At 41.7% G+C, this 27,117-nt stretch overlaps 1 protein-coding gene across 18 annotated transcripts in view; it reads right to left on the bottom strand.

Annotated features, from left to right (window-relative positions):
* Positions 1-27,117, bottom strand: part of LOC120897318 (CUGBP Elav-like family member 4) — a 324,692-nt gene that overhangs the window by 231,073 nt on the left and 66,502 nt on the right. The window contains exon 1 of one of the 18 annotated variants that reach the window (XM_040302106.1): positions 3,532-4,413. The exons of 16 other annotated variants lie outside the window; for them this stretch is intronic. The gene's annotated coding sequence lies outside the window, so the exon portion shown is untranslated. Of the gene's footprint in view, positions 1-3,531; positions 4,414-27,117 lie in introns of those variants that run through there. One more of the 18 variants, XM_040302116.1, reaches the window with a different exon arrangement.

Below are 27,117 nucleotides of genomic sequence, written 5' to 3'. Positions count from 1 at the left end.
TTTTATTCAATAAAGACGGAAGACACATCCCCAGGTGTGAATAATTGACTTGCTCAATGCACCAAGGAGCTGCCGGGGCACAAAAGCATAAACTTCCAGACGACACGCGCACACATGGTGTACATGTGTACTGGCGGCTGCAAACAAAACGCGAGATAACGGTGCTCGGAGCGTAAGTGAAATCGGAGAATAATAGCCGCAATTACAGTGCTCCATTTTGTATTCAAATCAGGTGAGGCTAATCATTAGCCTCCTCGTTTCGTAGCGCTCATAATGGTAATGACAGTCAGCATAGGGACGGTTACTGTTGTTGCTACCGAAAAGTGAGTGATCGAATGCAACGCCTACTTAAATCAAGGGACTGAAATTAAAGAAGCATACGCTGATGTGCATTGAAATTTATAAATTTTTTTATGATAAATTTTTATTATAAAATAATTATTATACTAATTATTTTATGATAAGATGAATATCCTGCTATACTTATATTTGATTGGATACATCCTTGGTATAAGATTGCTTTTGTGTCCAATGCTATTTATAAATTCTGTTTTTTTCTATTTTACATTTAAGTTAATTCTTCTTAAATGAATATCAGTTTGGTTAACACTTGACAAGTTGTCGACTGTACCACGAGACCGTCCTTTCTAGACTTCATATATTAAATTTATTTTACATACTAAAACACACATAAACTTGATTAGGAACAATTAACTTTGCAATAATAATTGTTCTATTGAAAATTATTTAAAAGTTGTATTTATGTCTCTATACTTTCTAAACGATACTCATTCCCGTACAATGGCTATGAGATTATTCTGAGTTTTTTTGTTACTAAGTATCTTGAAAATGTAGCTGAAACTAACATTCTTCTTCTTCTTCTTCTTTGGCTCAACAACCGTTGTCGGTCAAGGCCTGCCTGTACCACTAGTGGGCTTTGGCTTTCAGTGACTAATTGATTTCCCCCCATAGCAGGATAGTCAATCCTACGTATGGCGGCACGGTCTATTTGGGGATCGAACCCATGACGGGCATGTTGTTAAGTCGTACGAGTTGACGACTGTACTACGAGACCGGCTCTAACCGTGCCGCCGTGCTGTTACATTTGACCCCGAGCATCATTATCGAGGCAGGAACAATCCAATCAGCCCCTGATTGAGACAAAAACTAACATTAGCCTCTTTTATATTCTAAGCCAGAAAGCTGTAATTTCAGTCTATCCGTGGAACAATATTTATCATATTGGTTGTATTTTTTATATCCAGTGAATAATTCTGACACATGGAATTTTTTCAATTGTGTACAATAAAAGATACATTAAAAAATCACTTAGTTTTTTTTTTATTTGAAATGAGCTAATTTACTTTAAATGCATTTTAAAACATCGAATAAACAAAAGAACCTTTTTCGACCAAATATGTATGCTTTCGCGTGTGGATTTCTATTGAGTGTTAGCATTAGCCGTGAACAGTCAAACTCCATACAAAAACTCTGGTTGGTGTCGTAAAATCTCCTGTTTTTAGAATTATGTTATGTCATTGATTATTTCTTTACTTGCATCAAAATTTCATTCAATATGGTGTGAACTAGCTAACAATTTTAAATCATTTTTATCATTGGTTCTCTGTTAAATTGTGCTTCAATCTAGGGAACTACCCCCCGCAACCATAAGAGCAATCAAAACACAAATTTATAGAATGTGAGGAAAGTGCAATACTTTTCATTTTGGATTATTATGAGATGTAATATAATCTCTATAGTTTGAATATTATCGTCGCCATCATTATCTCATTCGGTCTCTATAAAAATAAAATGATCACAATTAAATTCCTTTTGTCAGTGTGACAATATCTCGATCGTTTCGAGTGGAAACTTATGAAGCTCTATCCAATTAGAATAAAACAAATTCACTCTCTCGAGAGTAGATAAATGACAGAAATGGAAAGAAAAGAATCCCACAAAGTAAAAACACCGTGCCACCGTGCTGTTACATTTGACCCCGAGCATCATTATCGAGGCAGGAACAATCCAATCAGCCCCTGATTGAGACAAAAAAGAACCATCCGAAAGGTGGGTATTTCGTGCCCGAGAACCCTTTTTCAAACATTCCTTCTAATTGGGCCCGTGCAACGAAACGACGTAATCAAATCACCAGTGCTTTGGAAATATTTTCCCTTTGCTGCTCTTCATTGTTTCTTCGGCTTCGTCTTGTGTTTGTATGCTCCCTCATTGAGTCGCTCTTTACTTCCTTTGTGTAACGAATGGCATCAAAAGTAAGATTCGTAAAATGTACCACCAAAAATCGTATTCTTGTAAGACTGGACAACATTTTCTAAAATATTTCTTGCACCAGAACGCCAAACCAACCCAACAGAACGTTGTACAATGCACATGAACCAAACCGCTGACATCACCGTCCGAAGAAGTTGCTGACGTGTCCGGATGTCGTTTGCTAGTTTTCGCGTTTGTCCAACACGGTTCTCGATGCCCGTCAGTGCCAGCGACAACAGTCGGACGGTTTTCCAAAGTGAATTAAAAGCATGGAAAAAGTTTTCACTTTCCATTTGCTCTTCTTCCAACATACTCGCAGCCATTGTTTTTCCAACGACGAAGTTGGACAATTTCTAGTAGAAATAATATTGCTTGTTTTTTTTCTTCTTGCAACGTTAAAGTACATTTTACTCGATCACAAGCTATGTGTTTTACCCTTTCGTACATCACTTACGAATACTGCCAAAGAGGCGAAAGCTTACCAAAGATCGCAACGTTGGTGAACACATTCATAAATTGTTTTTTATGCATTGTACGTGAATTTCATCGAAAATGGAACCATTGGGATGGTCTGCACTAGAGCTGCACTTAAGTAACAAATAGAGTCTTTATCGTTTAAAAGGTTTTGCTTGGGATTTTTTGGGACACAAGGGATACGCTTTAAGAGCGTTTGGTGAAAGATTAAAATGTACCTTTATTCTCATTGAAGATTGCTTTTAAAGCTTCCTAATAGCAATGGGCAGAATGCTGCAATCAATTTTTTCTTCCGATTACTCAAAGTCTTACACAAACGCAAATCAAGCTATGGGGATTAATATAGCTGCAACTTTCACCGCTGCCTTTATTAAAAGCACTGCTGTAAATATGAACTGTCGAAGGTCGGTGGGCAGCAAAATTATTTATTCTTTATCCAACCACACTAACCTAGCAGATAGATAGACAGCACACAACCTAATCCGGGAGCATTGTTTAGTATTTAGAGTGAAATGTAAATTAAAACATTTCCAACAGCGAACGGATTACTTTGCTGGCCATCGAACGATGGCCCGTTTACTGTGTTGTGCAATTAATTTCGCAAACTTCACTCGGCGGGACGTAAAATTCTAGGTCCTAAATCTTGTTGCGTTTCCAAAAGCGGACCTTGGCACAGTATAAGAGAACAGTGGATACCTGGTCACCAGGCAGATAGCGCTGTCAGTAAATCAGGGGATTAAAAATGCAAAATAAATTACACTAATGATTGTTTAAGCTCTGTTGTACCTGATTCCTGACCGTTGTGTTGCCATCCGAACCTATCCAGCAGCTTGGCCGAGTGTCTTTCAATAGCTGAGAAGCAGTTACACTTGTTGTAAACGTTGCTGGGTTATGCGTGAAACAAATAAAACTCTAATTACTGTGACAATTATGTTTTTACACTGCACAGTACGTTCTTGAGAGCACCACTTCGCGGAAAGGAGTACACACATAACATGTAAGATTTGCGTGTTTGTTGATCAGTTTTGAGCAGCTTATCTTCCCGATTATTTTACCTGCAGACTCTTTCAGATGAGTGCAGATACACTGAATTACATTGAATTACACAATAAACCAGGTTGAGTCCTGGCCTCGACCGATTATCCCTGGGATAGATAGCAGCACAGACAGCAAAGCACTGATTTAATTGACTTTAATTACGCCTTTCACTCAGCTCGCAGATTGTTAGTCGTTTTTCATTAAGCTAATGGTCTTAGAGCTTTCATTACTGCTAGCGGTGGGTTAGGCTGTCATCAACTAAACCCGGACCGGTTCGAAACAATCTCATGCAATCACTAAATGTATCAAACACAATTAAACTTAATCGTTCACTTTCTTTTCCCAGCAAAAATCAATTTCATCGCCGCTATTTTGTATTAAATGTGGGGAAATGTTTGTATAAAGAAACTGCACAATCACACTCACTTTTACAGTTTAAATTGCCTTTCACTCATTTTGGTTTCGCAACACTGGATACTCATAGTGCGAGAAAAAGAAAACAGATATTTCCTGTTGTTATTCTAAAGCCTCCGTTTAGTGTGTCAGATGGATTCACTATCGTTTGAATACGGTTGATACCGTTTTTAACCTTCCTTCCGTTTGTATAAATTAGCCAATTTCCTCTATCTGCATGCAACATGCATCGTACTCTGCTTGACGTGCAGCCAAGGTTCACTTGTCGTTGCATTTAATATGCACAGTGCATGCATTATTTTTTTACACCGCCTCACCTTGACTCGTACGCATGCTTTCGCGTCCTATCGCCACGACAACCGCGCTCTCGCTTCAACCCTAGCAAACAACCTGCTATCTCACGCGGCCCGTTGCCATGGCACTCGCCTCTGTTGCTCCCGTGCTCAGCGAATGTCCTCGCTCATCTCATTACTTTCATTGGAGCGTGCAATGGAAAGCTAGCAACAGGCAGGTTCGTGCCGAGGGAAGGGAATCTCTCGGTGCCCCCTGGTTTCGTTCAGAAAGGATAGAAAGAGACGGTGATTGCATATTGCTACGGGAAGGTGTTGGTGTAGCATCACTTGCACCACCCAAACTGCTCATGTTTGAACGAGCTTTCCGTTTCGGTGGGTCCGTTGTCAAACTCGTAACATAGTAACCGATGCTGCGATGTTTCCAATTTTCCCGCCTGGTCGGCACGGGTCGACGGTTGATCCTTTTGCTGCTTGCCTTCACAACGATCGAGGTTAAACGATTCGCCGACAGGGAGCGCTGTTTGTTTCACGGGTTCTATTTAGATTTTTGGCACGGCACGAAAAAGAGATTACTCTGTTTGGCTAGCGCCGAGCTGCACTCTGCATATTAACGATGGCTTACCGGCGCTCGGGCATTGTTTGGAGGGTCATATGGGTGTACGATTCCTGGCATGTGTATTTCTGGAGCAAGTTGGAAAAAGGTACCATCCAGAAATGATCTTAAATTAACATCCCTAAACGCTTAGTGCCCGATCATAATAAAATGAACGTATGAATATTGTTGCTTTACGCAGCAATGAAGTGCCTTGGGTAGTAAATATTCATTTCAGAACAGATATTTGAAAACTTTATCGTGAACACAGTGATGTGGAGAGTGGGCGTAAACTTAATTACTTCGCATGCTCGATCTGTGATTGATCATGCGCTTTGGCGTGACAAAAGAGTAGAAAAATAACGACTAAACATAATTTTTTTAAACATATTTGCAGAATGGACACAATGTGCAACTGTTGCGCGTAAAATTCATTCCATAAATATTTAGATTACAGTCAGTCCAAAAAGTATTCGTCTAGCTGAATATTTTACAGAAAAAGGCGAATTATGGCCCAATAGGCATGGGGCGATAAAAGTAATGATGAGGTTTGCTAAAGGGACCATCAATACACACGTTTTGCTAAAAAATAAGCATTTAAATAGTGCAATAGCAACCAAAATACATAAAAAACTAAAAAAAGTCGTTTGATGGGCGCGCAAAAAGTATTCGTCCATCTAGCTTTTTAATTATTTACGCTGGACAAACACAACGTAGACGTGAATTAAATGTATTATTATCAATCTACTGGTGTTTTCCTTCTAAAATAATGCATTTCTGTTGTTTCAATTGCACTTCAAGCGGTCAGAGAGGCACTAAAGGCGGGGGAGTTAAATTATTGGAGCATGAAGGCGCAAATCGTATCTTGAACTTATGCATAACCTATCCTACCCATTTTTGAAGGTTACAAAATGTGTGGTAGGCCTCGTTCCTTCATTTGATCAGATTTTGGCCAAATTTCTGACACTAATTGTGTGACAAACTGCCATGTAAGCAGCCATCCTTGACGGTTAATCTAACGAAAGAAGCGGTTTAATGTCAAAAAAATCAAATTTTACCATGGAATCATTGCATTTTGTGATGGCCGATAAGAAAAGAAAAAGATATGGGTCACATTTGGTTGATGCGTCATGCTGCATTTCATCGTAGCTGGTCATGTAATAGCTTGAATGAGTGAGTTGTTACAAACATGTTTTGTTTGAATAATACCATACACAGAAAGTGGCCAAATCTGTTAAGTTGCATCAAATAATTCAGGAATTTGTTTCAAATTAGGCTCTACTAACATATTAAAACATGTTTAAATCGCAAAGGTCATACGGGCGACGTCTACCATAGCGAAAACAGTCTACTAAGATCCAACATCAAAATCTCGGGTAACGGTAGCATCATGGAGTCATGATACTAGGGCTCAGTGCGGCAAGGAGAGCTAGAAAAATGATTCAAAATGATAGGAGACGAGATGGCAAACATATTAATGGAGTTTTTAAGTACTTTGGGTGCTTATTCTGAGAAATTGTACATAAAATGTATCACATGTGTCAGAACAGTCGAGCTGGAGAACAAACAGGGCATTGTCATTTGCCCAAAACGCGAAACCAGCTGAAACCAAACTGATGAAAATGATTTAGTAGACTCTCAATATGATATCAGTTGCCATTTTTCAATGGAACTTGGCCACGTAGTCCGGAAATGCAATATTTCTATCAGAGGATAATTGTAACAAGTCTTGTAGGATGAGTGGATCAAAAATACGCCCTTTTAAAGGTTCAAATGAGTTCTTGAATTGTGCAAGTAGTCACCAATAGTCATAAATGCAATAAGAAACAAGATCAGGAAATTTTTTGATTCCATAACCTTTGTTTTCATTCGCATTTTATGCCAAAAGTCTGATAGACGAATACTTTTTGCGCGCCCATCAAACGACTTTTTTTAGTTTCTTAAATAATTTAGTTTTTATTGCACTATTTTAATGCTTATTTTTTAGCAAAACGTGTTTATTGATAGTCCCTTTAGCAAACCTCATCATTACTTTTAACACCCCATGCCTATTGCGGCCATAGTTCCCCTTTTTCTGCAAAATATTCAGCTAGACGAATACTTTTTGGACTGACTGTATGTATTCAGGCTTATCAATTCAATATTACTCCGACAGTAATATATAATTAACTACACAGATGAATGAAACTATACTACTCATTCAAGTATTTATTAATCTGTGTCAAAGTATGTTGCTTTTTCCGTAGTGATATATTAATTTTGCATAAAAAATGAAAGTTTAATAAGGTTGTCGAATCAAATGCTAAACTCAAACATTGGAAATATCTCCACAGAGGCATTTTACGTAAATGATATCATGCAATCTCAACGAACCGACATTTTTACGTTTTTATACGTATTATTTCTTTCAGTGCATGCCAAGGATACAGTTTAGCTACTTACATTCGTACAATATTGAGGATAGCCAAACCTTTTCACGCTGCTTGCATGCGTGCTCAATTGAGAACAGTGAACATAACCATACCCTTTACATAGCGACGCATCCTAGCCCGGACGCTCGCATACTTGCCCATCGATGATTGTGACGAATAGGGGAATTTAAATATGAAAAAATTGTTATTTCGATGAATTTATTATGATGATAAAATATTTCAAACATTCCACCACATGACCACCACCATCATGTGCTACGTACTGAAAGACTTTTCAAGCGTTTGCGGGGAGAAAAGAAAATGCAGCTCGCTCAAAAAGGGGAAGGGCAAGGACATGTAGGTTAATCTTACTTGCCCCACACGCGGGGTAGCATGGGTAAAGGAAAATAGCTGCTATCGGTTTTCATCATCGCGACCTTTCTGGCCATAGCGATCTGGAGCAACGTGCCCGTCCCACTTCCGCAAAGCCGAATGACACGAATGGCAGAAGCGAAAAAGCACGCAAAATATTTCATTCGATCCACCAAGCGGGAAGGTGTTACGGTCCATTGAAAACAATAGGGAAAGTACGCTCGAGGACCATGGAGACCGGTAACCTTAACACTTTTCCGAGCAACAGGGAAGAAAACAAAACGAAAACAATACAGAATACAACTTCAGCAAAAGAGAAGAGTCTGGTTCGACCACGGTAATACAGAAAACCGCACCGACACTGGAGCGATTGGAATCCAGCAGCGATGTTTATGGAAAAATAGCATCAAACATGTGGAAACTTCCTTGCACGGACGGATGAGTGGCCCGTGTGCTTACAGGGTGCGTCGGTAAAGCGTCCGTGTCATTGTTAAAAATGGTGGAAAATAACCTGTCAATTTGATGGACAGACAGTAGTACGACCCGATACATCGACCGGCTAGCTAAGTAAGTGTTTCAGCATGATGGGATGGGTTTTCAATTTGTAGTCATGTAATCAGCACCTTTTGTCATACACAAAAACAAATTTATTTCGAATTTTAACAATAAACCAAAATCTTACTCATTCAATCTCAATAGGTCTTGAGCGTTGCTAAAGAGATCTATCATTATTGTATTGTAAGACATATTGAAGCTACATGGACAATTACACAAGATTTACAAATAATATATACCTTCCAAAAAGGTAAAGCCATTTGATTTATTTATGAAGTTCTTATATTAGTTTCCTTTTCGAGGTGTATAAATAGAATATATGTTCTTATAAATAGATTTGCATATGTCAATGTACTATGTAGACTCTTCACAACTTAGCATCTATTTACCCATCTTTATCTCATAAGAAATTGTTGTGCAAAGATGTACAGCGTCTTCAAGCCAATTGGCTATTTTCGGCATTTAGCTTTTATGGCTTTGGTGCACACTCATAAATAAATACGACAAGGCTTATAGTAATATATTTTTTACAAGGTCCTGTCTCTGTTTTACGTGACGCAACAAATTGTGCAAAAAAATAGCAAAATAGAAATGAGTAGTTTGAACCACTTATCAAGAAGATATTTAAAATAAATATTTTTTATTTATAGTTTTACTATTACAATTTTATTCTTAAATAAAAAGATTTTTTATTCTTAAATAAATTTTACTATTCGATTTCTATCTACGCTTTTTTACAAATATATTAAAACAAATGATGTAAGCATGAATATTTTTTGTAACTGTTTGGAAGTTCCCATTGTTTTGATTATTTATTGCTAACCCCAAAAATGATATTATGTTCAAGCTAATTTCTAGGAATTTCAATTTCATTTCCACTCAAAAACCGATTTCACATTTGATGAAACACACCAGATTCATTTCAATCTTGATTTGGAAGATACGAATCCCACCTCCGGCTCGGTCTCCCGGGCACAAACACGCACACGGATGGTGGAGAGGTGGGAAGGAGGGAAAATAATACCACCCGGATTGAAACTCATCTAGTAAATTAGCAGCTCCTGCTGAAGTTTTGTTATTATTCATACACTTTTGCCTTAATTATCGCAAGTAGTAGTGTATGTAATGTTTCATCCGAGCAAACATGCTGCCGCAGCTCGGGAAAAAGCAAACGGCAAAGTTAGGCGAAAGGAAGCACAATCCCGTCTCCATGCTGATGAGACGCAAGACGGGAGCAACAAAAAAAAATTGGTGTGCTTGTATGAAAAAGTGCTAGACGAACACGCGCAACTACACATCGCAACCAGGCAAACAGAGATCGGGTTGGGTATCCATTTTGCATATAACCAGGGGTAAACTACGGCACCGAACGGAAGCGCAACATCTAAAGACAACGCGGCTAGGTACAGCTCTAATAAACCGAGCAAGATGCATCCGGTCGTGAACGGAGCAGTTTGGCCCTTTGGCACTGCACCCTCTTGTCCTCGCCAACCAAGGCGGTGCAGCCAGCAACAACACGGCAAAGTATTATCTATATTCGGTGCTGTGGCTTAGATTCCATCCAATTTTACCACTCCACAGCGGGTGGCAGGGCTGGTGGCACCCCGATTCCCGGAAGCGATCCCGGAAGCACTGAAACGAGAAAACTGCAACCCGGCTTTGGTGTCGGTCTGACCAAATGGTGAACCACCACTACGGGGTAGGAACGTGCGAACGAACGGAGCGATAAGCACAAGGCCACCAGGCTTCCGTTTGGAGCGTTCTCGCTGCGCCCAGGGTCCCTGTGTGTCCGAGGGTGTGATAAAAGACTACAAAATTTAATTAGTATTCCAATGGCGTAATCAGCTGAACGCTGCAAGAGGGAGATGGAAACCAGACACTGCAGAGGCCAATGTGTGTGATACCCAAGAGGCGTATGTTTTTATCCACCTCCAGAGCACGCTGCATCAACAATCGAGCACACGATTCCAGCTCATCCCGTCTGTGGCTTTGGATGTGAAAATCAAGAACCGCGTGACGAATCATTTCACCATGTGTCCTGCATTTCCCCTTTATAGATTTGCAAAATTTATCTTCAAAAAATCATACACACACAAACAGACACTAGTAATGTGGTTAATGGGTTTGCTTGCATGATTTCAACAGCTTTTCACGAAGTACAACATGTAAAAGCTCAACACAAAAATCATCATCATATTGCTGTATTTTTTTCGATTCCTAATCCATTTGAAAAAGCACTTAGATGACTAAAGTCACCCTCACGGTTGCGTTGTTTACGATATTCTTGTACCTCTGCGTCGGCCAAAAAAAAGAGAACATTAAAGGATTTCAGCGAGTTATTTCGAACCAAGTACGTTCAGGTATTTAATCAATGTCTTCTCCGAAGTACGGCGAAATTATTCTTCCGCATTGTAGGAAACGTATTCTGCGGTGTGTATGCGTGTATTTGTAGGGCTTCTTTAGGATCCTTGTCTTGTTGTTGTTTAATTTAGCCACTTCAAGCTGTATATGCTGCTATCGTTGCCGTTCACTTTAGGATAGAAATTTATTAAAAACCTTCTCGTCTGATATACAACCCTTAACTCACGCTTTGCGTTCTCTGAACACAGTTTGGCACTCCATTGCTCCGCACTTGCCAGCATTTTCGAACAAAAAAAAAAGGTAGAATATCGTCTTTTTTGGAAGCCGTTGCATCCTTACGCATGATTGAATGAAGTGAATTAGTATGCTGGAGATATTTAATTTGTTTTCAGGCTTCTTCCAGTTGAGCCTTTCCGTGAAGATACTTGCGCTAAAAGGGGCTAAATCTTTGAAGTTACGCGAGGCCCCAAAAAAAGAACATGGTAAAACGAACAGCAGCCACAGCACAGTTATCGTCATTGAAAATTTGATGTTCACACTGATGTCTTGCTACGGTGTAGCTCGGTGTTCGTCGTATACGCACAAAGGGCAAATATTCACATCGGGTTGAAGTCTCAGGAGAGCATATAAATCACAACAACGGGAAATTAATTGAATCCGGGAAAATTGATGATATGCCTGTTCCTAACATCCCTCGGGGGATGGTACAGTAAAGCTAAGGAGATATGTAATAACACATCCTGGCTTCTGTACGTAGCGATCCAGGTGTGAGGTGTATCAGTCAATACAAGTGCTATTTTTCGGTTGTACTTTAATGGCAATTATTTACAAATATATTGAAAAAAAAAACTTTTGAAATAGCATAAGGCAATTGTGAACTTTGATATTAGTTTTATATCAAACCATGAATTCACGTTTAATGTAACAGTACCATGTAGAGTATATAAAAAATTATTTCTTTTTAATTTTTTTGCAAATGTGCTTAAAGATCACTTTAAACGATGTTTTTAATAATGCAATAAAAAACTAACACGAAGGACTGAAAGATAAGGTTTCCCGTGGCGTAATTTTAAAATGGAACATTTAAATACCCGCTTTGAGATGGTTTCAAAACAAAGAGCTCCCAAATCTCATTTCCTTTTTCATTCTCTTCAACAAAAAAAAAAAATCCCAGCCACGAAAAGGCTAACACATCGTCGACGTAAAGCGAAGATTAAAAGGGGAATAAAATATCAATTTGTGCGAAATCGAATACCAGGCTCGTTTGCTTTGTACTAAAGCGCTCCTGTCACCTACACAACCAACTCGTTTCCCTTTTCTAGTATTGCTCCACTGCCAACCGGAGCCACTGCCCTTGTGCGTCTCGATCGTTCCATGCGGCGGACGAAAATGGATGACATTATTCAAATTTTCCGAACCCATGCATTCATCACCGTCGTACCTGACGGGATGGAAAGCCTCAGCGAAGAAACATTCCAGATTGAACGATTCGATACACCGGCGCAGGATCTTCGGTACCGCAAACTCGTACGTCAAAGTTTTTCCATACTCGGGCCCCAATCGAAAACATTCCGATTCGCCTTTGTCTGCCCCGCACCTTCCAAAAAGGGGCAAATGATGGAAATCGTTCATTTTTTCTCTCCATTTCCCTTCGTGTGCGGAAACCGTTTTGCTAGGGCAAAGAAATGCTTGCCCAATGTTACACTCTTCACCTGGTTGCCACGCACACGTTGAGCCGGCCAGATTTTGTCACCATAAAAATGCAATCAAACTCTTTCGCCAGATTCCACGAACTAGGCGGTGCTACACTTTGAATTTCGTAACGGTAAATTACTTCCTCAAAAATAAGTGAGGAAGCAGGGGAAAAAACAACGCCAGAAGCCAAACCACTCACCCAAGAAGAGCCAAAAACCGAAACCAAAGTACCAACGTTTCTGAAGGTACATGCGCGGATTTTGCTACACCTCGTTCCCCAGAAAATTGTATCCCCGATCGGCTAGCGCCCTGGTACCGCAAATGGGAAATTAAACAGAGTTCACTTATTTTACGATGAATAAGTCACCGCAAGTCGTTTGGATGTTTGCACCGCGCGCATAGAAACTCAATCAATCATTGAGTGATAGCGAACTATCTCCGTTACACAAACGAATGTTTAACTTTTCAATAATAGATCTCCGCACGGAGAAAGGTAAGCTCAGAACGCACCAAACCGCCAGCACGTTGCTTGCCATATTTGTAGAAGAAAGATAACCATCATGATGAGAATGAGCTAATGGCAATTTTGGTGAAACTACCAGAGTGAGATTGGGAAATGATAGATAATTAATGAACTACACATTTCATTAATCATACGCAATAATTATGCATTTGCTACTATCTGTAGGTATAAAAATTATAGATCTAATTGGTCAAACACTTCATTACATACTTCAAATAGCAAGTTAAAAATATAAGAATTCTGGAAGACACATTAAATAGATAGGCCATCCGGCTGAAATAATTATCGCCCCTCCAAAATGATGATGACGAATATTGATGTTTGCAAACATATTTCCATAGTTTCCTATAATTGACTAAAGAATAGCTACAATCCATCTAAGTAATTAAAAATTATGGTAAGAATAAAGTGTTTGTTAAACTTTTCATCCATTTAATGCGACATTTAATGATTTATTTACACATTTTTTTTTGCAGTAAAGTGTTTTAAATATTTTTTCGGTATAAATACAAGCTTGGGATTGGGACGTTTTAACATAAGAGATGAAAAACTGTCATGAATACCATAACATAATAAAGACCTACATTTGTCGATAGCACCAAAAAAAAAAACCATGTCTTCCGCTAACATAAGACTCGTTAATTTTGGGTTGTCTTTCATCCTGCCCAGCGCTTCTTCATTTTCAATTTCCGGTCGGTGGAAAAGGAGAATGGAATGAAATCAAAGAGAATCGTGTAGCAACTAAAACCTACTCACAAAAAACATTCTCAAATAGAAAGCGGCACACGGCCGATACGATTCTCTCGCACGGAATAAACAGGTAGCCGACGCCGTTACGGAAAAGAAGCACGGCGACCAGCACAGTTGCCAACACACCCCCGGTGCGCTGCTATCCACAGTATATATCAATTTTATTACAAACTCCACAGAAATATCATTTCCGCTTCTGTAAGAGCGCTTTTCAAAACCAGATGTCAGCGTGAGATCCCCGGCTCCCTGTCGAAGACACAAAGTGTGCCCCTGTGATAAGAAAACTTAAATGGCACCCGAAAAGAAAATCCATCCCTTCCGTGGTCCCGTAAGTTGACACGAACCGGCGGTTGGTAAGGCGGTTTGGGAACGATTGGTAAATCAACCTGATTCAAAGAAGATCTTTTTACTAGCAGTACGATCATCACCAGTATCATCATCATCGATGCGACTGTCATACAGGTACATTTCGTCAGATAAGCTTCAAGCAGTCGAAAAAGGACTAGCAGGGAGTTTGGCCTTCGAGTCACTCAATACACTTCTACGATACGTTCGATTTGAAGGCAAAAAAGGAAAAGAAAAAGATTGTCAATAAATCTACCCTTTTATTAGAGACTGATCTGTAACGCAAGTAGCCGAAAAGTCCTCCACCAAAAGACATTCCAAGTACCGGTCGGGAGTTAATAAACCAGAATTTACTACGTTTGCTTGGGAGTGGGTGTGCGCGCGCACCCTCGTGTGACTTCTTTGTTCCTCGTCAACGTGAAATTGGGGGAAAAATACGCCCAACACATGAAGTGAGGCAAACTGTATCGTGAGTTTGGCTCGCCGTTCATGAACTTGTATTTTTCGCACCTCGTCCAGTTCAGCTGCTTCTCTCGTGCGCTTCGTCGCATCAGCCTGTATTCTTTACGGCCGCGGCCAGGACAACGCGGTAAGCAATAATTTTGAATTTTCCATCGCTTGCAACCGCACACGCATCCTTTCAGCACGTCCTGCACTTTATTTTTGACTCTCCTGTGCCGCCGTTTCTTCACGCCCGCACGTGGTTTAGGGATTTCCAACTCAGAAAAGTCTTGCTGCTGCTCTCCTGCCGCGTACAACTCGATTCGATTTACTGGAACCCTCCCGTTTGCGGGAACATTGCTGCCACATCGAAGATCGAGCCATCGAGCATCTGGTGAACCGGGTGGTTCAAGTTTGCTGTACTAGGCATCAGCCCCTAAGGAGACCCGCTCCACCGATTTCCCCTTTTCGGATTTTGATTCCAGACCCGCCCCAACAGAAAGGAGTTAAGAACAAAGTTTAGCGTAGCTGCTTAAGCCCTGTATTTATAGAAGGAAAACTTTCACTCCAAATCTACTTTCCCAAAAGTCCCATTTTGGTACACACTCCTTCTGCAGCGGCCCGATCGGTCCGATGGTACCCTTTCCACCACAACCCGGATCATCCGATTGGAAAAATCCTCCACCGGGACACTGTCCCGCAGGCCATGTGCCGTATCAGTTGCAACCCGCAAAGAGCTTTGTCGGAAGGCAGGGAGCGGAACCGGGATGGTGGGTGGGTGCGAGAAGGAAGCTCAAGAAAGTATAAAATTTAATAGTTATTAACCCCTATTGAAGGTTGAGAAAAGTTCGGTCACGGATAAAACTCGGTGTCGTGGAAAAGTATCGACTGCAATAAAAATGATTGTATTTTAGTTTTCTTCCGGCCCAGCTCTCCCGCGCCCTCACGCTCACTGGCGTTCGTTCGCCGATGGCAGCCCTTCGAACGACACACCGCACCGCAATCTGGGTAAAAATCCAGCCGGTCGGAATCAGCTCCCTGTGCACTTGGCTTCACTCGCTCTCCACCCAGCAATCGACCCATTGTGCAGAGGCTTTGAACTTGCAGTACTTGCACTCGGATGACTCCGTTTCAATTCTGGCTGCTGGTTGCGAACTCTTTGGCAACTTTGAAGCGCCCGAAAAGCGTCAAAGAAACTCGCTCCCTTTACTTTGCCCCCCTACACTGATGCTTACGCTCGAAGGTTTCTTCACCTCTCCTTGTAGGGAATTACATCATCTGCTAGCCTTTCGGAACGTGCATACACACACACACACACACACACACACACACACACACACACACACACACACACACACACACACACACACACACACACACACACACACACACACACACACACACACACACACACACACACACACACACACACACACACACACACACACACACACACACACACACACACACACACACACACACACCCATACATGCAGTAGGTTCTGTTTTCATTTCACTTCCATTTCCCAGCAGATGAATCCTCGTCCAAACCCGGGCACGAGAGTACTTCATTTCTTCTTACTCCTTAGTTCCTTCGGTTCACTTGGTTTCAGCTGCCTCAACAAGTACACCTTCATTTCACAGTGTATACGTGTGTTTGTGTGTGGCAAATTGGGTAGCCTACGACCGGGTTACAGGTGTGTGAGTGTGTGTGTGTGTTTGGCTTGGTGCGCCCGGCAAATGGTGTGCTCAGTAAGCGGAACAAGCACAGCACGGATGAAAAGATCGGGCAAGGAGTGCATCCATGATCTGTCGTTCGTATTGAACCCATTCAATTTTAATGCTCTTACAACAAAGTGAAAAGAAAACGACAAAGAGAGACATCCTCAAGAGAGGAGCGGAAGGACCGTCCGGTTCGTTCGTCCCGTTGCGGGTGCATCTATCTGGGCGAGCTGATAGATTTTAATGCAAAGTGCGTCCTCTCCTCCTTCCGCAGAAGGGCCCACACCCTGCCTACATCAGTTGTTCATTGTCCGGCCAACGTTTGGCACATTAAATAATCCCTTTGCCGAATGGCTTGCAACCATTCGGTACCATGCCAGTGTCAGCTAGAACTTATGGAAGCTGCAGGCATGCTGCTCTTCTGATACCGTCAGACGGATTTGTGCACTTGTGTTGGAGTTTTTTTTTGTCTGCATCGTTTGACATTTTTCCTTCCTTTCCTTTCATTTAGTCATTGTGCAATTTCTGCTGATGCTGCTGTTCTGTTCTTACGAAAAGCTAAGGGGACAAAAGACACACTACAGACTCTCTGAACTGTCGGTTGGGGTTTGTGTGTTTGCATCACGGTAGGTTTGGAATGTGGTGCTTTATGAGGGTCATACGGGTAGTTGAATTTAACTTCAACTACATGCAAATTTGGCCTTTAACCGCACCAAATTGTTATTGTTTCATTTGTTAATTAAGATGATTACGCCGGTTAAATGAAGGGTCCCACAATTCAAAGGCACATGTTATGTTTATAGCCTAAAACAATTCAACGTAATACTAAACACAATGAAGAGTGTCTTGTGCACTACTGCACCAACCCACTAAATTCAATTATCTGCTCGAAAAGAATTCTGTTTGCAATAATTGCTCTTATGGAGAAATCCCCAATATTTGAACCAACATTTTTGTGTTGCTTCAATTGTATTACCGCATTGCTAAAATTAATACCATTATCAATCACCGAGCTCCAAAAAAAACCTTCATCAACTTCAAAGCCCTCACTAGAAATTAGAATTCACCTGCACCACCAGTGCCACAACGAGCGCACAACGAAATATTAATCATTCCGATCGAAGGTACGCACCAAACCGCATACCAACCAACCAACCAACCAACCAACAGGTTGTTATTACTTTCCCTGCAAACCGCTCACCGATAAATGAAACAACTTGTCAAACTTCGAAACAAGGGTGTGCCGCAACGAACATCGATAATAGTTTGAATGTTGACGCTTCACATTATCAGCTTGCCAGTATTCCCTCGTATTGCATGGGCGGGGCAGGGTGAGAGCAGTTCGCTGCAAGGGGGAGAGATTTTCAACTGTTCCCTCGTTCGATCCGCACCACACTCCACATCGACCCGATCGCCCTGAGTCAGGGAGACGTCATTATTGTTATTAAATTTCGTTTCTGAATGCGTTATAATTATTTGCCCAAGTTACTGCACAGTTTTAATTAGTTTCCATTAATTATAATTTTAAAGTGGTTTCAAGTGTTGTTCAAACAAATGGGTCCGAGCGATGAGCACGATACGGTGGGGCGAGTCCGTTCGGTCCAGCCACCCACTGGTGGCGGTGGCGGCGGTACAGTTCCTCCAGCTTCTGCGAACGGATCTGAGTAATTATCGGAAGCTGTCGATTGCAGTGCGATAATGATTTCGCCCTCATTGGGACTTTGTTGTAGGGATTGTTGTTTTATTTTGTTTGACTTCCTACCCCTCCCCCCTATGGGATGGTAAGATTACAAAAAAGAGAGAGTGTGAGAGAGAGAGAGAGAGAGAGAGAGAGAGAGAGAGATGGGGGGAGAGAACGATGGTGCCTGGATATGGTACCAGCGTACTTGAGGTAGTGAAAATATACTGGATATCGTCATTGTCATTGCACTTCGCCTCGGATCGGTTGAGCGTTGAGGATCACATCGAAAATAACTTTCAAACTTAGCACACTCAAGCTATAAACCTGGTTTGGTGAAAGCAGCAGCACCCCTAGGGAAAATTATCAAGCCACGGAAGTGCCGGCATTTCAACTAAATACTTACACTCCATGTTCTCCCTTCGTTAGTGGCAGTGAAGTTCAAAACGGTACGGAAAAGGGGGATACGACTTTAAGAACACGGTATACTACGCTTCTCCGGATTATACAGGTGAGTGCGGCAATGAAGAGCACCAATTATCATTAATTGGTGTCTCGATCATAAGTTTGCTTCTCGAGACTATGCCAAACTGTACGCCCATGAAGGTGGATGGCTATCCTATCAGCTGCGTTCTTGAGTGGAGTAAGTACCAATTAACTGTGAACGAAGGAGCGTTACACAAAGCACACACATACACATCCTCGAGAGGTTATTCCATCAAAGCCTATTTCCTTTTCAAATCGAACAAAAGTCCTTCATAAGCCTACTTTAACTCGAATTGCAATTGATAATGATCCAGTGAAGCAACCAATGCACTTACATTGTATTAGCATGACGTTAAGTCATCGATTGATTGTTTATTGAAAAAACAAATCAGAGCTAAAGGAATTTTTCATTTGATCATGATTTTATTTTAAAGGCTATCAAGATTTCAATGAACTACTGATAAAAAAAAAAACAGATAAAATCGATGCAAAGTCTTGATCACGAAAGTACGTTTGCCAAACAATGCCTTGTCCTAAGAATCAGAGAACAAAACATCATCTTTAACGCATTTAATCCTCTTACCAGCACGACGATTATTACTCCGCACAACACTTAAGAATATTACCCAGCTTAATTTAGACTTTGCTATTTCTCTTCTATGCCGAAATGCCGATATGCAGCTTGGCCGATGAACAATTTGTTGATTATCTGTGTACTGCCGGTGGGTGGCCATTCGGAAGCCATTGGAAGTTTCCTATAATTCCGAATAATCCATGCTGAATAATACATAAACCTTCCGCGCGTGTGCCCGTCTCGTTCGACTCCCGGTCCGTCGCTCCCTTACCGCTGTTTCTGTAAGAATAAACAGTTTCTCAGCCAGCCAGCCAGTCAGCCAAGCCAGCCGGCAAGAAAACTGTGCAAAATATAATAAATTATATTGCAAAATACCATTTATCATGGTAGCCAAGTTTCGGTTTCGGTTTTGACACGGCAAAGGCATTCCGGTGGTCTCCTGTTACGGTAAATACACAAACACTCACACTCACACACACCCAGAGCCCACCGTTCTACCCCGTGCCCCATTGCAAGGATAGTTCCTACACGGGTACTCATCATACGAGTTGGTCGTAGTTGGGCTTGCGAGATGGGGTGGATGAAATGAAACACGGTTGGCGGAAAAATTGACGTGAACGGGAAAAACAAAGAAACTTGTTGCCTCACCTACAGGCAAGCGCCACAGAAATGCCCTTACCCCAAGGCAGGAACTACTAAAAAAAATGTACGAAAAAAAAACACACACACACGCACACAGGCTAGCCTAACCACGTGGAAAGAAGTGTTACTTAACTTCTTTCTTCTTCTTCTTCCTCCTCCTTGCGGGATAGTCTTTTGTTTTTGTCCCGAGTGTGTTTTCCGTTCTCTTGTATTCGCACCTTTCCCGGGCGGACAAGGGTGGGTGTTTTCGTGGATGCCACCCGTCACTATTTAGCACACGCCATTCGTGTGCAACAACTTTCTAAGTTAGCTGCCAAGAAAAAGTTTTCTTCCAGGTTCGGTTTCCCCGCCTCAGCGACAATGCTCATTGTCCCAGCCGTCGCAATAACATTACTTGCCCCTATATACGATCGTCCCAGCGGTACAGTGGTAACAGCGGCCCTTTTTCCTCGCCCTAAGGTGTCAATGCTAATACGGAGGTGTTTCTTGGGGGAAGTTGGGTAATTTAGGAGTGGAAGGCAACGTTTTGCAAAGTTGTTTTGTTTTCCCATCGGATTGTTTGTGCTGTTACGAATCAGTTTTAATTTTTAGTGCACCAACGACCAACTTTCCGTTTGTGGGGCGCACTTTTCTCCGAGCGTGACCAGCAAAGTGCAAAGGTGAGAAAGTACCTTGCATAGGTACACTTTCTGACACTACTGTGGCACCATGTTGACCCTTCGTGGTAAGCAGTTGTGGATGTGTTGTGTTCCCCCTGGACGCTTAATTCGTAATGGTGGTATGTAAGTTTTATTATTTCTTGTTTTGCATTGAATCGTTGAGGTGGCATTTTCATCACTTAATTGCTTGCAGGATATGATATGGGTTTCATAAGTGTAATATTGAGGGATGTTTCTATAATGTTTAAGAATTCAACAATTTAATATTCGTATATAGTAGTATATATTAGCTACTAAACGATTTATCTTAATTGGTCAAACATCCGGTTAAAGTCGGTACACTAATGCTTATCTTCCCAAGCTTCCACGGCTCATAACTGATCTGTAAGCCTAATACACAGCTTCATACACCATTTTTACCTTAAGAATCTTTCAAAGCATTTTCTATCTGTTAACTTAAGCATCAACTGTCATGATAAACTGAGTAATGAGGCTAGTCTAGTTTCTAAGGCAATAAGCACCAATATTCGATTGCGTTTTATCTCATTGATCTGTAGCCATCTACTGTTTACTAACTGTTTATTCTACTAGTTTGATGAAACTGCATAGAAAATCTAAATTATAATAGCATTACTGTCAGTAGAAGATCATTCGACTTTAGATCTTTCTTGTCATAGAGTGCTAATAAAGATACAAATACGAACAGTGGCCTTTTTTCGTATACTATCACGATTTTTACAACAACAACAAAAAAACCATCACAAAACAACTATTCGTCTCCCATCGCTCGTTGCTGTAAATCTTGCTACACGTAAAGCGTTCCACTATTTGTCTTACTATGCGGACGGACCAACATGATAATCAGGCCTTTCACTCAGCTGTGCCCGGTACGGTACGGTACACAAGCATAATCTCCATACCTGTCTGACACCCAATCACCATGCCCTGCCGCAAATCCAACCCCTTTTCCCCTAAGCGCTCATCGTAATGAGTACGTCGTAGATTAATTAATTTTAAAAGCTTTATAATGGAATTTATGCATTATCGAAAGGTGCAAAGGATTTAATGTTGGTGGAAAACGCTTCTACTTCAGGGGGTTTTTCTTTTGCCCGCACACCGCAGAATGGCTCCCGGAATACCACAATGTCCGAAAAACCCGCAAACCCACACCGAAACCGATGTTGTGCTGTCTCGGGCACAGTGTTTTGTCGGTTGTGTCGCAAACTACTCGCGTTCCACAGTGGTGTACGCGGTAAACATTGTGCTATCGGATGGGGCGTACGCGCTGTGAGCTGCTCACTGATTACGGTGCTGCATTTGGGGCGAACAATTTTCGTGGCATTCTCTAATGTGAATGAATCGGTGGATTTGGTGAGTTTGCTGGTGGCGTGGTCAGTGTAAGGCTTTGGCGGGAGAAAATGAGATTTACTCCGAATGCAACAGAGCAGAGGCTCCGGATAGAAACCGGGGCAGCAACACCGGAACGGCTTATCCGTGATGCATGCGAACGGCGGCAGATGCACCATTAGATGCAGATAGCTCATTTGTTCCTATGGAGCAGCAGCTCGGCGCGGATGATATAGCAGCCCGGATGATTAAGGGTGAAGACTCTAATTATGGATGTAGAGCAAAATCCTTCTTTTGAAATGGTTTAAAATTAGGTAGCACTATGTATGAATCCGCTCGTGCTTCGGACTTATATTCATTAAATCCTGTAAGCAGTACCTTTGACAAAGGCATTTAATACTACTACAATATAAAACATGAACATTTCCTTAACGGATTCCGCTTTTACTGAGTAAAAGCAAATCGTTTCATCTATCTGACAACAATGAAATTATTGCGAGAGCACCAAAGTTTATGCCTACCATACCTTCAAACCACTTTCCAAAGACGTTCAATCGCATAATGGCCATCCCTGCCATTCCCACGACCACTTGAACCGAAAGACTCCCAAGGATAGACAGCCGGCGCCTGGAACCGTTTTGCTTCCATACTTGGTTCGCACTAGTTGCTTTCAACAGCATTGATCCCTTCCCTTTTTCGTACGGGCGAAATTTCTAAGTGTAGGATTAAGCGCAGGATTTCTGGTCTTGTGGCGTACTGTCACCGGGAGAAGATTGAACTTCGGCCCGGAACCGGTCCCCGAACCAAGCCCGCTAGCTGGTGTTTTTAGCTCTCGGGCACTCTTCTTATCCTGAGCCTTTGCTCAAGAGCATAATACTTTTGTTGTCCTTGCCGTTATCATCTCGAAGTGCTGGGAAGGGACAGCCAGCTTCCTCAAGGTGCGGCATGGGTTTGGGTTTGACCTACGAGCAGCTTACTCTGTGGAAGGCCATCATTCGCAAACACAGAAAAAAAAGACCATGGCAAAGAGACAGAGAGATAGAGCAAGAGAGATCGAGTGAAAGACACAATCACCCATCACGGTAGTTCGTCGTAACAATGACGTACAAGCTCGCTGAGGCTCTTCAGGTCGCTCCAATGTTTCGGGTCAGCATCGGTGGGGCTTTGGGTTGGAGTAAACATAATTTTTGGAGATTATTTCTGTTTGCCTTTTTGATTCATGAAGAAAGCCGTACATTTTACGCTACACCACGTACTACAAATAAGGGAGGCTGGTTGTACGCTTACATCTTTCCACTCGGAACACGTCTAGTGCGGAGCTTAATGCATTTCAGAAGCGTTTAGCGCGGTTAGGTTTAGTTTATCTTTCTGCTGATTCTCGAAAGATGCTCTAGATCTATTTATAACAGGTACGTTATAGGAGATAGTTGCTAAATAAGTGTAAGTGTTACAAATATTTCTCTAAAATAATCTCTGTACACTTAACAAATAACGTTTTTTCAACGTATTCTGAAATGTTCTACTTAAACTTTGTTCATAGTGATTATTTTGAAATGATTATTAAGCCATTGGATTCTAAGCATTATAATTTTTAGGAATTAAAAACACTAGTTTATAATTTTTATTCAAATTTCCATTCTTTTTTCTCATAAAACCACTAAAAGTTTGAGCACTCTTTTAAATTTCTACTCTTTATCCAACCACGTCTTTCGAACGCTCTAGCTAGCTTCAATGTTCTATTTATAGGTAACCTACTGGCAACCCAAATGTCAGATGCATTCGATTTGCGTTAAGCCTATTTCACCGTACACCGACATGATGTGAAAGCATCTCACCGAACCAACGCAACCAGACCGGCTAAGTTCGTGACCGAAAAAGTAGTACCCTGGCACATCTCTGAAACACCTTTGCGTCCATCCACTACACGGAAGAGGGTATCGTAAATCAAATTGAAATATTCCTCCGCTTAAATCATCTTTCCCAAGCGGGTCGTCTGTAGCGCATTCGTGAATGGTTTTGCCCACCGAAATAGTGGCTATTGTTTTTATCTGCCGGCAACAGTGCAAACTGTCCAAGCGTAAGCAGCGTACCGCTAAGCTGCATTTGCGAGACGGTACCCAATGTGGCTCCCAACGGGTCACGAGATTTGGAAAGAAAAGTATGCCTACAACAGCAAAAAAAAAAAAGACCAACAGTACCAAAGCACCGCACTTGTTTGTACTTTTTTGTTTGGGCCCTTGTTGTTCGAGCAACCAGCGATAAATCCCTTTTTAGGGATTTTCACGTAACTGCGCGTGAGCTCTTCAGCAATGAGGCAAACTTGTTAATACGCGACCGTTCGTTTGAATCGCTTCAGAACAGCTGAGAGATGATACAGACACAAAAAAACAACAGAAATAGATGCTTTCGACGCTCATAAAATCTCTTTCATTCCCATGTTGGTCTCCCCAAGTGCTTAGCGAACAAAGTCTAGCAATTGGCGCTACCGTACCCGTACAACCGTCGTTTCCGTTTCCGGGTTTTGAATAAAGGGGTTCGCGAGAAGATGAAAAAAACTACGGGCGGAATGGTAATGGCAAGGTTGGCATAACAAGGCACACAAAGTCCGAACATCCGCCCGATCGATCGATATGGAGACGCCGCACAGCAATCAAACAGCTGGGTGCCGGTTTGTGCACTACTTGCGAGTAAACAGGAACCGGAAATGAATAATAATAAAAATTCCTCGTTCCTTCATCGGATGGACGAGCGGGAGCAGGTTTTGCTATCGAATATAAATTCCAGTACGGCAGCATCGTTGGCATCATCGCTGCCCTTCCTTGCATGCGCTTCTTGCACGTAAACGGTTATGGGGAAGCATGCCGAGGGCCAGGATATTTATGATTCCGTCAACTTTGCTGCTAAAGAACACGGCTACAGCCGTACAAAAGGGCTTCTTTTCAGCTAGTTTCTTTACCGCTGATGGTTCAAAACACTCCCGATGCTGCCACTCCTATCGGACGCTTGTTGTTGAACCGGATATCGAGTGATGTGCACACTCTTGAAAGTTGGCCGAAGGCGGAGCGTGGTGGAAATGTGTCCGGTAGAGTGTCGAGCGGCTCCGGGTAAAGCGATTGACATGATTCGCTTGGTCAAAGGATCGAACTTTGGCAAACAGTACGGAACCAAAGCCCCTACATCAATCGGTAAGTAGATGCTAACGGTAGTTTTATGACAATATCATTAGTTTTATTGAGGAACCGTGCACATACCGGTCTTTGGAGCAGTTTCAAGATTTGCCGGTAGAGGGACTTTCTGCAAGGCGATTGACAGTATAGTAAACAAGAAACCGGTTCAAGCCGGTTATTATATAGAAATATTCTTCTTTTACCTACACACAGATCTATTGCAATGTTGGTTAAGATCCACAGTAAATTCTTGAAATCTCTTTCCCTTCCCGGTGGTGATTCCGTTGCCGAAAAGTACATGAACAATTCGGCAAATAGTAATTCAACCGGCGCGCGATGGGTCTTTGGCTCAGTTTTGGCATCGTTTTTATCTTACCCTTCCAGTTTTTGGATCGTTTTGTTTACCCGCCCGAATCTATCGTCCATCGATGCGATTTATTTACCGAAGGACAACAGTTTGAATGGACCGAAAATAAATATCTTGGGCCGAAAAAAAAGGGAGAGGATATTGAAACCCGGTGGGGCCGATTTCATGCTTAAACATCGAAACGAAGCAAATGAAAATCAACAGTCAATAAAAGGAAATCCTTCGATCGGTGAAAGCAATCCTTACTGTTCATCTTCTTACCGTTGTTTAACGTTGTTTCTTCTCTTTTTTACTTCTTTCTTGCTTTCGTACGCTAACACGCACGCCACAGACTGAAAGGTCTTCAAGCAGTTTGTTGCTTCGTTGCTGGCGCTTCTTCTGCTTGGATGAATTCGTTGTTTGTTTGTATTTTGTTTTCGGGGGTTCCTTTTTATTTTATTTTTTGTTTTATTTCCCTTCTCAGATTTGTTCCACATTTTCGCCGGATTGGCCGAGGGCAAAAACATTATACGGGTGGATTGATACACACTGGTTCATCCGTGCAGAGGATTTGTTGTCTCCCAAACCGGATCACCAGTCAGTGCCCGGCAGCACTTTGTACCAGCATTGGTTTAAGTAAGGGCCCATTTTTTCCACTATCGAATGTCCAGTGTCGTTTGCAACTACAGGGCAACAGGGTTTGAGCTTCAAATGAATGAGTTTTTCATAAAGTTTTTGTTGTTGTTGAAGTTGAACTTGAGACAAACAACGTCAGCTGAAATGTGTAACCATAAACGCGATCCAAACATGACCACAACAAAACAGCAATTGAGATGTTTCCATCGCAAAGGTTTCATGTTACAGGTTTTTCAGTCTAGCTGAAAGCTTGACTACCATAGTTGAGCAAAAAATTGGTATACACTATGCTAGAGAAAGACAGATATTGAAGTAGAAGTTTGTAATCTTAACTCTAGAAATCACGTTTCCAAACATTGCTCGAACTTTCAGATGAAAACTTAATCTTTTCCCATCGACATTTTAATTTTGTACCATCGGGATTTTCTATAGGATAAGAACTAAACAAATGTATCTGTAATGTGCCTTTTATTGAAAATACAATTGTTCTACAGATTTATTAAGTAGACGATACTTCATCTACAAAACACTCTCCACAAACTCGAAACTCAGCCCGAGCTTCGCAAGTGTTTTTCGCAGTTATGCATCCTGCCATGATATAACAACTCAACATGTCTGCCCTAAATAAAAACACGCATCAAGTGTTTGTCAGTATTTTGCTTCGGTCTGCAAAATGTTATGCGTACGGTTATGGTGGCGGCAGTGGTGGTGGTGGTGGTGGTGTTGTGCGGTCCTATCCAGTGTGCTCCTCCTCGGCGTGTCTCTAGCAACAGGTTGCCAAGAAGCTGAGACGAATGGTACGCTGGATGCCTAGCAACAAGCCGAACCGGGAGAACGTGCGCTGATTGGATGGCCTGAAAAACATTGCCCCATTGATATGCGAGCGCCATTTTCGCACAGGACACGGATCACCAACATCACCACAAAATCCATCGCACGACGCCAAAACTGGCACAGCGCCTCAATAAATACGATTGATTTTTTGTTACCGTCAGCACGAGGCCATATTTACTCGCACCGTAACGAATACGCAATCACAAATACATTCACTTACACGCATCCACACACACACACACACACATCAATACTCGCCCTGTTGATTGAGGAGCGCATGGGAGTGTTTAAATAAAGAATTGAGAAAAATGAAAACACAACAGGTTTGTAGTACACACGAGAAGAGATTGTATGTGTGAGAACCGTTTGTATCCTGAGTGGTGAAAAGCTGCTTCGCAATTCTGGTGCTCTTATTTCATCTTTTCGATGTTTTCAATGCGATGTTTTCGTGAGGATGCTCAGAAGCTTTCACCATAATTATAGCGTGCTCT

The sequence above is a fragment of the Anopheles arabiensis genome, chromosome 2 (assembly GCF_016920715.1).
Source record: "Anopheles arabiensis isolate DONGOLA chromosome 2, AaraD3, whole genome shotgun sequence".
Lineage (NCBI taxonomy): Eukaryota > Metazoa > Arthropoda > Insecta > Diptera > Culicidae > Anopheles > Anopheles arabiensis.
The sequence above is the reverse complement of the archived record's forward strand: the minus strand, read 5'-3'. Positions and strand labels throughout refer to the sequence as shown.